Source organism: Bufo gargarizans, chromosome 11 (genome assembly GCF_014858855.1).
Source record: "Bufo gargarizans isolate SCDJY-AF-19 chromosome 11, ASM1485885v1, whole genome shotgun sequence".
Classification (NCBI taxonomy): domain Eukaryota; kingdom Metazoa; phylum Chordata; class Amphibia; order Anura; family Bufonidae; genus Bufo; species Bufo gargarizans.
This window is the reverse complement of record NC_058090.1, coordinates 8,393,207-8,401,691: the sequence shown is the minus strand read 5'-3', so window position 1 is coordinate 8,401,691 and position 8,485 is coordinate 8,393,207. Positions and strand designations below refer to the sequence as shown.

Here is an 8,485-nt window from a genome sequence, read left to right as displayed (position 1 = left end):
AAGTGCCTTCACCGCTAAAGGCTCAGAAGAGGAACTCTCCACCGCAGCGAACTCCGGACTCCACGTCCTATGCAAGTGTTTTGTACAACCTGCATAACCAGTACTTTGTAGGCTTTGTTTATGACTCTTGTACATAGCGGGGTTTTTAAAGAATAGTATTTTTATTTAGGTACCTCCAGACTTGAATTTGTGTCTCGTGTGATGATGATACGTTGTATAACGCCTCTTCTCTCTTTCAAGTACCATTGCTGTTGTACAAAGGTTTTCACTTGTTCTATTTTTCTACAGTTACTGACAAGCATGTAACATCGGACTTTATCCTACATTATAATTGGCATTTCAGAAATAAATGGCTTGTATAGAAAACCCTGCGCCTCCGTGCTTCATTCAGGCGCCTCCTCCTTTCAGTCCATGTGCGCCAAAATCCCTTTTTACACTCTCTTCTGATTCGCCTAGTTGGAAACCTTCTCCGTGTACCGGCTGCTGAGCCTGCGCTTACGCACAGCGGCGGATCTGAAGCAGCGTTGGGCCTCTTTCACACGTCCGTGATGAGGTGACAAGGCGGTCAGTGCTTCCTCCGTGGTGATGTCCATGAAGAATCCGTGTTTTCGTTTTGTGCCCTCCGTGTTTCCGCTAGGCTAAAAATTCATTTACAAATCATCTAGCAACGATCCGTGAAAATCACTAACCAAAAAACGGTGGTTTTCACTGACCCATAGACTATAATGTGCAGAAGGGATCTGTAATCGCAGACAAAATAGGGTGTGCCTCTGTGGTGTCTCCCCGGTCTGATGTGAGAGTACACACATTAAAGGGGTTATCCAATCCTTTAAAATGTTCTCCCTTATACCGGGCCCCCCCACACTAAATATACTTACCTGGATCTCCGCATCGCCGCTGCTGCTTCTCCCCGTGCGCGGATGAAAACATCTGGTATTGGGGGGAGGGGGGGTGGCAGCCAATGGCAGACTGGGACAAGCATCCCTAGTGTCACCCGTGATGCTAAGGATGCTCGTCCCCGCCTGCCATTGACTGCTCCCCCCGACACCGGATGTTTTTTAATCAACGCATGGGGAGAAGCGGCGGTGCAGGGAGCGGGGACCCAGGTAAGTACATTCAGTGTATGTGGGGGGTTATAGGATTGGATAAAGCTACTTTCACACTCGCTGGCGTTTTGGCTTTCCGTTCAGGGTTCTCACACGCGGTCCAAAACGGATCAGTTTTGCCCTAATGCATTCTGAATGGAAAAGGATCCGCTCCGAACGCATCAGTTGGCCTCCATTCAGTCACCATTCCGCTCTGGAGGCTGCTTGCAGTGTTTTGGTGTCCGTCTGACGAAACTGAGCCAAACGGATCCGTCCTGACACACAATGCAAGTCCGTTTTCTATGACACAATCTGGCACAATAGAAAACGGATCCGTCCTCCATTGACTTTTGTCTTGGCTATGTTACAGATAATACAAACTGATCCGTTGTGTGTTTTATAGCTGTAGTTCCTATTGAGCCCTGCAGGTGGCAGGGCTCCATAAGAGCATAGCAAATCTCAATGCAGTGTGGCGTAGAAAGCAGTCTAAAGATTTGAGCCCCACACGGCTCTGTAGACATAACCGTAAAAGTTATGGAGGTAAGAACATAGTGATTTGAAAGAAGTATTTAAACACAAGAAAAACAATATAAATTTGTCATCGTCCTGCCTGGGAGAATGAAGGTAACATAGTGAACACCGTAAAAACAAAACCCATAAAACTGTGGCTGAAAGTTTTTTTTTTTTTTTTCTTAAGTCTATACCATTTGGATTTTTTTCCAGCTTCCCAGTACATCGTATTCAATATTAAATGGTGCCATTAGAAAATACAACTTGTCCTGCAAAAAACAAGTCCTCGTATGGCTTTGTGAACGGAAAAATAAAGTTATGGCTCCTGGAAGGCAGGGAATAAAAAAAACGGAAAGTCGCAAGGTCCTGAAGGGGTTAAAACCAATACATGATAACTTACAGCCGCGATTCACCGACATATGAAACGAGCCTTGGTCGGAATTCATCTCTCCCTGTACTGACTGCTGAGCCTGTGATTATACACAGCAGCCAATCTAAAGTAGAGCTGCAGTGTAAAGCACTGGGGATGACAAAGCAGCAGGATGAGCTCCTGATAAGACAGGAGGAGGTAGTGAGACCACTTCATACTCCAATAGACAAGGCAGGAGTCACGGATCATAGTGTCGCCCTAGTGGAGCAGAGCTGCGGTGTAAATCCATGGGGGAGCAGCAACCTCATGAAACAGGAGGTGGATCATAGTTGGGACACCTGCAGCGTATCCTACACGAATAGCTGGGCAAGTGTGCATGCTGGGAGTTGTAGTTTCACAGAGGCTGAAGGCTGCTGATCCCTGGGCTATGGCATCCACAAGCACAGTGCGAGGCCATAACAGCAGGCTGACGCTAGAGTGTATGGGCCTCTGGGTGGTGTAGGTCACCTAAGGTCTCATGCACACAAACGTATTTTTTTCTTGTGTCCATTCCGTTTTTTTTTCTGGCCCGTATATGGAACCATTCACTTCTATGGGGCCACAGAAAAATGGAAATGACTCCCTGTGCATTCAATGTCCTATTATCGTCCGCATTATGGATAAGTATAGGACAAGTCTATTAGGGGCCAACCGTTCTGCAAAATACGGAATGCACACAGCCGGTATCCGTGTTTTGCGGATCAGCATTTTGCGGAGCGCAAAAACAGCCATGGCCGTGTGGGGCGTGTGCATAAGCCCTAAGGCTGAGGCAGTGAGGTTTTGGGGGCTGTGTGTGCTAGGTTTAGGATGAGGTTTCTTGGGGTGCTGGTCATGGGTTCTAAGGGTCATTGGGGGGGGGGGGGGGGAGAGTCTCCTAGGCAAAGATTAACCCCAACTATATAGGAAAATCAACGACAGCAGGGCTGTAGTCAGGCAGATACGGTCACGTGATCAATTCCAGAGGCGCTGTCAGCTGACCGCCGCTAGAGGCCGCTCTGTCCCGTCATATAGTGTGTTGCAGCGGCCATGTTGCCGAAGACCAGGGTTGTCTGCAGAGCAGGCGGTCAGCTGGAGACACCTCAGAGCTAAGCTTTTCAACGCATCTACCGGATCCGGATGTGGCCGAGTATAAAACAGGAAGTGACGTGTTACCGTTCTCTTTCCACATGCTGGTGCTCTGTGAAAAGGTGTGAAAGAATCCACTGCCATCTGCGAGCTGTGGGTGAGTTCGGCGCTGTGGTTAGTGGGCAGGATGAGCATCTCAGGTGCCCCCACCACTATGTTTCTGTATTATGGGGTAGGTGGTGGTAGTCCTCCCACAAAGGCGTGCTTGCAGCCTGCTGTGAGCCAGCACGTAAGAACCGGAGGCAGAGAATACCGGAGGGGGGTCCTCAGCCGCGGGCGTCTCACCCATGAGACGTGCGCAGCGGCTCCCCTCCTACACCGTGTTAAAGGGGCCCTCCACCGCGGAGCCTCTTCTCACCTGTCTGTCATGTCGTGGTCATAGCATCGTCTGTGGTCGCTTATTGAGTCACCTTTATTATGTCTTCTGTTTGATTCAGGTCTCCGTCATCAAAATGGAAGCTGTCGCCAGTGTTAAAGGTGCAGAAGACCCTCACAACAGGTAATGGTGGCGTCCTGCTCCTTGTGGCCCCCACGATATCCCAGCGCAGGACTGCAGCATAATGGGCCCTGTTGTGGCCCCCACGATATCCCAGCGCAGGACTGCAGCATAATGGGCCCTGTGAGCAAAGCGCCAATCTCCCTAGCTGACTGCATTGTAAAGGGGTTGTCTCATCTGATACACTGTGGCACAGATCGCCTCCACTGTCAGATAAGTGCGGGTCCCATGTCTGGGAGTCCCCCGAAATGAGCAGAGAGCAGCCACGCATGTGCAGCCACCCTCTATTCATTTCTATGGGACTGCTATCTTCAGCGTTCTCACTAAGGCTACTTTCACACTTGCGTTTGCGGTTCCGCTTGTGAGTTCCGTTTGAAGGCTCTCACAAGCGGCCCTGAACGGATCTGTACACCCCTAATGCATTCTGAGTGGATAAGAATCCGCTCAGAATGCATCAGTCTGGCTCCGTTTCGCCTCAGTTCCGCTCAGGAGGCGGACACCCGAATGCTGCTTGCAGCGTTTTCGGGTGTCCGCCTGGCCGTGCAGAGCCAAACGGATCCGTCTAGACTTACAATGTAAGTCAATGGGGACGGATCCGTTTGACGTTGACACAATATGGTGCAATTTCAAACGTATCCGTCCCCCATTGACTTTCAATGCAAAGTCTGGACGGATCCATCTGACTACAAATTAGTCTTAGACTTTTTTCTGAACTATAATGCAGATGGATCCGTTTTGAATGGATACCATCGTTTGCATTATAGGTGCGGATCCGTCTGTGCAGACACCAGACGGATCCGCACCGAGCGCAGGTGTGAAAGTAGCCTTAGGTGACTGAAGCGGTGGCTGCGGTGCGCTATGCATTTCTATAGGACTGCAGCAAAGTCGAGCACGCTTGCACAGATATTTTCAGAACTCTAATAGATATGTATGGAGAGATCTCCGGCCATGTGCAGTGCGCTCTACTTCACTTTTGAGAGCCCGTTCTGGAAATGGGAACAGATCTCAGTGGTGGGACCTGCACCTACCAAACTTTGGCCTATCCTAGTGATGAAACAGTCCCTTTAAAGTCTTGGGGTGCCTCTTGCGGTATCTTGTTGACCCCTCCCACAAAGGCGTGCCTGCGGTACTTGGTTTGCAGGTGCGTAAGAACTGGAGGTAGAGTAAAAGATGGAGGACTGTTTTTTTGCCAGTGCCTCATGAGCATGGAGCAGACGTCTCCTGTCTTACATCTCAGTAATGATGGTTATGGTCGGGGGCCCAGTGACAGCACTGCAACATATTATATATTCAGGAGTATCGGTACACTGTCAGCAGGCTCATGGACAGCGGTTAGACTGCACAGTAAGGTGTACAAAATAACACTTTCCAGACTGCGGATAATTAGAGTAACTCTATGAATGGGGAATACCAGGAGATTTAAGCTCTGAAGCCTGCAGAATAGTGAGTGCAGCTCTGGAGTATAATACAGGATGTAACTCAGGATCGGTACAGGATAAGTAATGTATGTGCACAGTCACTGCTCCAGCAGAATAGTGAGTGCAGCTCTGGAGTATAATACAGGATGTAACTCAGGATCAGTACAGGATAAGTAATGTATGTACACAGTGACTGCACCAGCAGAATAGTGAGTGCAGCTCTGGAGTATAATACAGGATAAGTAATGTATGTGCACAGTGACTCCACCAGCAGAATAGTGAGTGCAGCTCTGGAGTATGATACAGGATGTGATGCTTGATAACTGTTTAACTCATCCATTTCAGGTCTGTTTCTTTAAGTCGTACATGCAATGGGTGAGGGGCATCACATGGAAGTATTGGGAGTTCTGTTACCCCCACGTGTCCTGGATCACAGAATGATGGCTGAAGTTGGAGTGCTGGTCTAAACTCTGGATTGTTCAGCGAGCACAGCTGGTGTCCAGGTAAGGTTTCTATTCAGACACAATATGGGTGCAGTTCCCAGTGATGCGTTTAGTTTATCTGCTGTGTAGCTGGGATTTGCTACAGTAATACAGGTGTGTGCAGGTATTACACCAGAGAAACCAGCCCTAGGCGGTGCATAATGTTTAACTCTCAGCAGCCAGTGTCATTGAGGTTAAAGGGATTCTGCACTTTCATTTAACTGATCTATCCTCTGGATAGATCATCAGCTTCTGATCGGCGGGGGTCTGACACTCGGGACCTCCGCCGATCAGCTGTTTGAGAAGGCAGCGGCGCCGCGGCCTTCTCACTGTTTACCGCCGTCCCTCTGACGTCACGACTAGTATCAACTAGCGTGGGCGCGGCTAAGCTCCATTCAAGTGAACAGAGCTTAGCCTCGCCCAGGCCAGTTGATACTAGTGTGGCGCTGCTGCCTTCTCAAACAGCTGATCGGCGGGTGTCGGACCCCCGCCAATCAGAAGCTGATGATCTATCCAAAGTGCAGAACCCCTTTAATTGATGTCTGAGCATCACCAAGCATTGAGAACCGTAACGGTTATTTATTTGCGTATAGCGCTGGCATATTGTGCAGCTCTCAGGGGAAACTGGAGATCTTAAAGGAGATGTGAGATTCGCAAAACATGAATGCTCATCTTCAAGTGTATGGGGCTGATCAGCAATACCAGACACGGTGAGATCTCCAGCGTTTCCCTCTAAACTGCAGACTTGGACCGTGACCGTAATATGGGTGCATTAATCTGCCGGGTGAATAATGATGGGCTGCTTATTGCAGGAAGAACCCCAGGTTCCTCTTGACACTGAAAACTCTTTAAATGTGTGTATGAAGCCAGTCCTAGGCAGTGTAGAGCGGTTGTGATCGGGGCCACACGGCTGACACATCCACCACCTTCATTCTGTAGGAAAGAAATGCTGGTCTCATTGAAAATATTATCTTTTTTTTTTTTTTTTTTTTAGGTGTAAGAGAAATGAACTCATGAGGAGACCTGAGGAAACCCTGCACACGAGAAACTACAAAGCAGATCATCACCATGTCTGATGTGGAGAAATAATGTGTAATAAAGAGTGCTGCTATAACATGCATCAGAGAACGAGTGGTCTTTAAGTCCTGACACATGGTGCGATTCATGCTGTCCATCTGTATCCTACACCATATCCTCACTTAATTGGGGGGGGGAGCAGGTGAATGTAAAACGTAACCCTTCACAACCGCCACATGCGATATGGAAACTTTTATCCCTGTCTCAGCCCCACATGTTTGCACTGTCGACTATCAGACTATAAGGCCTTCTTCCCACGTCAGGGTTTGGTCAGTGATTTGTGAGCCAAAACCAGGGTTGGAGCCTCCACAGACATATGTATAAGGGAAGGATCTGCACCTGGTTTGGGCTCAAAATCACTGAATAACAGTACCAGAATATTGTAGGAGAATAGACAATTCTCATGTACACCTTGAGCTTTATTTTTTCTGTGCGGAGATTGACCTGCCATGCAGACTTCCAAATGTGCAGCATATTGTTTGTTTGTGGATTATCCCATTTTCAAATGGAGTCAGATCAGTGGCAAAACTGGTGTTAGAAATTGCAGTTTAGGTGCAGAGATTCTTGCATGTTTCACCTAAGGCCACCTGCTCACAAGTGCAGATGAAAGCACAAAAGAGCTGCACAAATTTCGGTGCGTTTCTGGAGCATATCCGCATCAAAATCCACCAACATGTTTAATTGCAGAATTTTGTGTGACTTGGATGCGGTTTTGTACTGTAATATGCTGTGGTTTGTTGCACATGGAAAACTGTATTCTGGAACGCCTGGAGGTGACCGAGGGGTGAGCACACACAGGGCCCACAGCACAGCTAACGGAAAATTGCAGCTGTGGTTCTATCCTGAAATCCCGCATGTTACAGCTTGATAATGGTCATTGACTCCACAGTCTTGCAGGTTCAACTGTCTTTAAGCCACCCCCTATTTACACTACAATAATAAGGCCTCGTGCACACGGCCGTTTGGGTCTGCATCTGAGCCACTCTGTTCTGCTCCCCCCCCCCCCCCCCCCAAAAAAATAGCATGCCCTATTCTTGTCTTGCGTACAAGAATAGGCATGTCTACAATGGGCCACCAGTTCCGTTCTGCGAATTGCGGAAGGCACATGGGCGTCTTCTGTTTTTGCGACCACAAAAAAAAGGAACGGTCATGTGCATGAGGCCTGAGTCTGTTATTTTTACCCATGTCAGCAGTGCCTTTGCTACTGTGAACTTACCTGTTAAGAGGCTCTTAATTTAGTCTCTTGACCACTGATTGTCACAAATTCCATGGGAAAAAAAACGGGTGTCTGCGGGGAAACGACCTCCCGCTGTTTGTGATGCACTGGCATTTATGTGATTGCACAAAAAAGGATGTCCTTCCTTGGCGCCGTTTCGGAGGTAAAGTTGAGCATAAAATCAGTGCTAAATTCAGCTGTCAAAAACAAAACTGATGTATCTGGACCCATTTAAGTTGAATCCGTCCGCACCGCAAACAAAGAATTTGTTCTATTTTTTTATTTTTTTTTAAATTCCCCATATCCTCACCATGACGGCACATTGTCCTTGTCCTGGTTATCTCATGGAAAGTGAATTACTGGTAAGTCTGAGGCTACTTTCACACTGGCGTTTCTGGGTCCGCTTGTGAGATCCGTTTCGGATCAGTTCAGCCCCAATGCATTCTGAATGGATAAGGATCCGCTCAGAGGGCATCGGTTTGCCTCCGTTCAGCCTCCATTCCGTTCTGGAAGCGAACACCAAAACGCTGCTTGTAGCGTTTTGATGTCCGTCTGACGAAACTGAGCCAAATGGATGCGTCTGACTTACAATGTAAGTCAATGGGGACGGATCCGTTTTCACTGACACAATATGGTGCAATTGAAAACGGACTCCCATTGACTTTCA

General features: G+C 48.2%; 1 long non-coding RNA gene across 1 annotated transcript; it reads left to right on the top strand.

Annotated features, from left to right (window-relative positions):
* The first annotated feature begins 3,137 nt into the window (after window positions 1–3,137).
* Window positions 3,138–6,643, top strand: LOC122922139. Its single transcript, XR_006387091.1, has 4 exons — window positions 3,138–3,226; window positions 3,567–3,628; window positions 5,389–5,546; window positions 6,520–6,643. It is a non-coding gene; the product is annotated as an uncharacterized LOC122922139 (long non-coding RNA).
* Window positions 6,644–8,485: the final 1,842 nt, after the last annotated feature.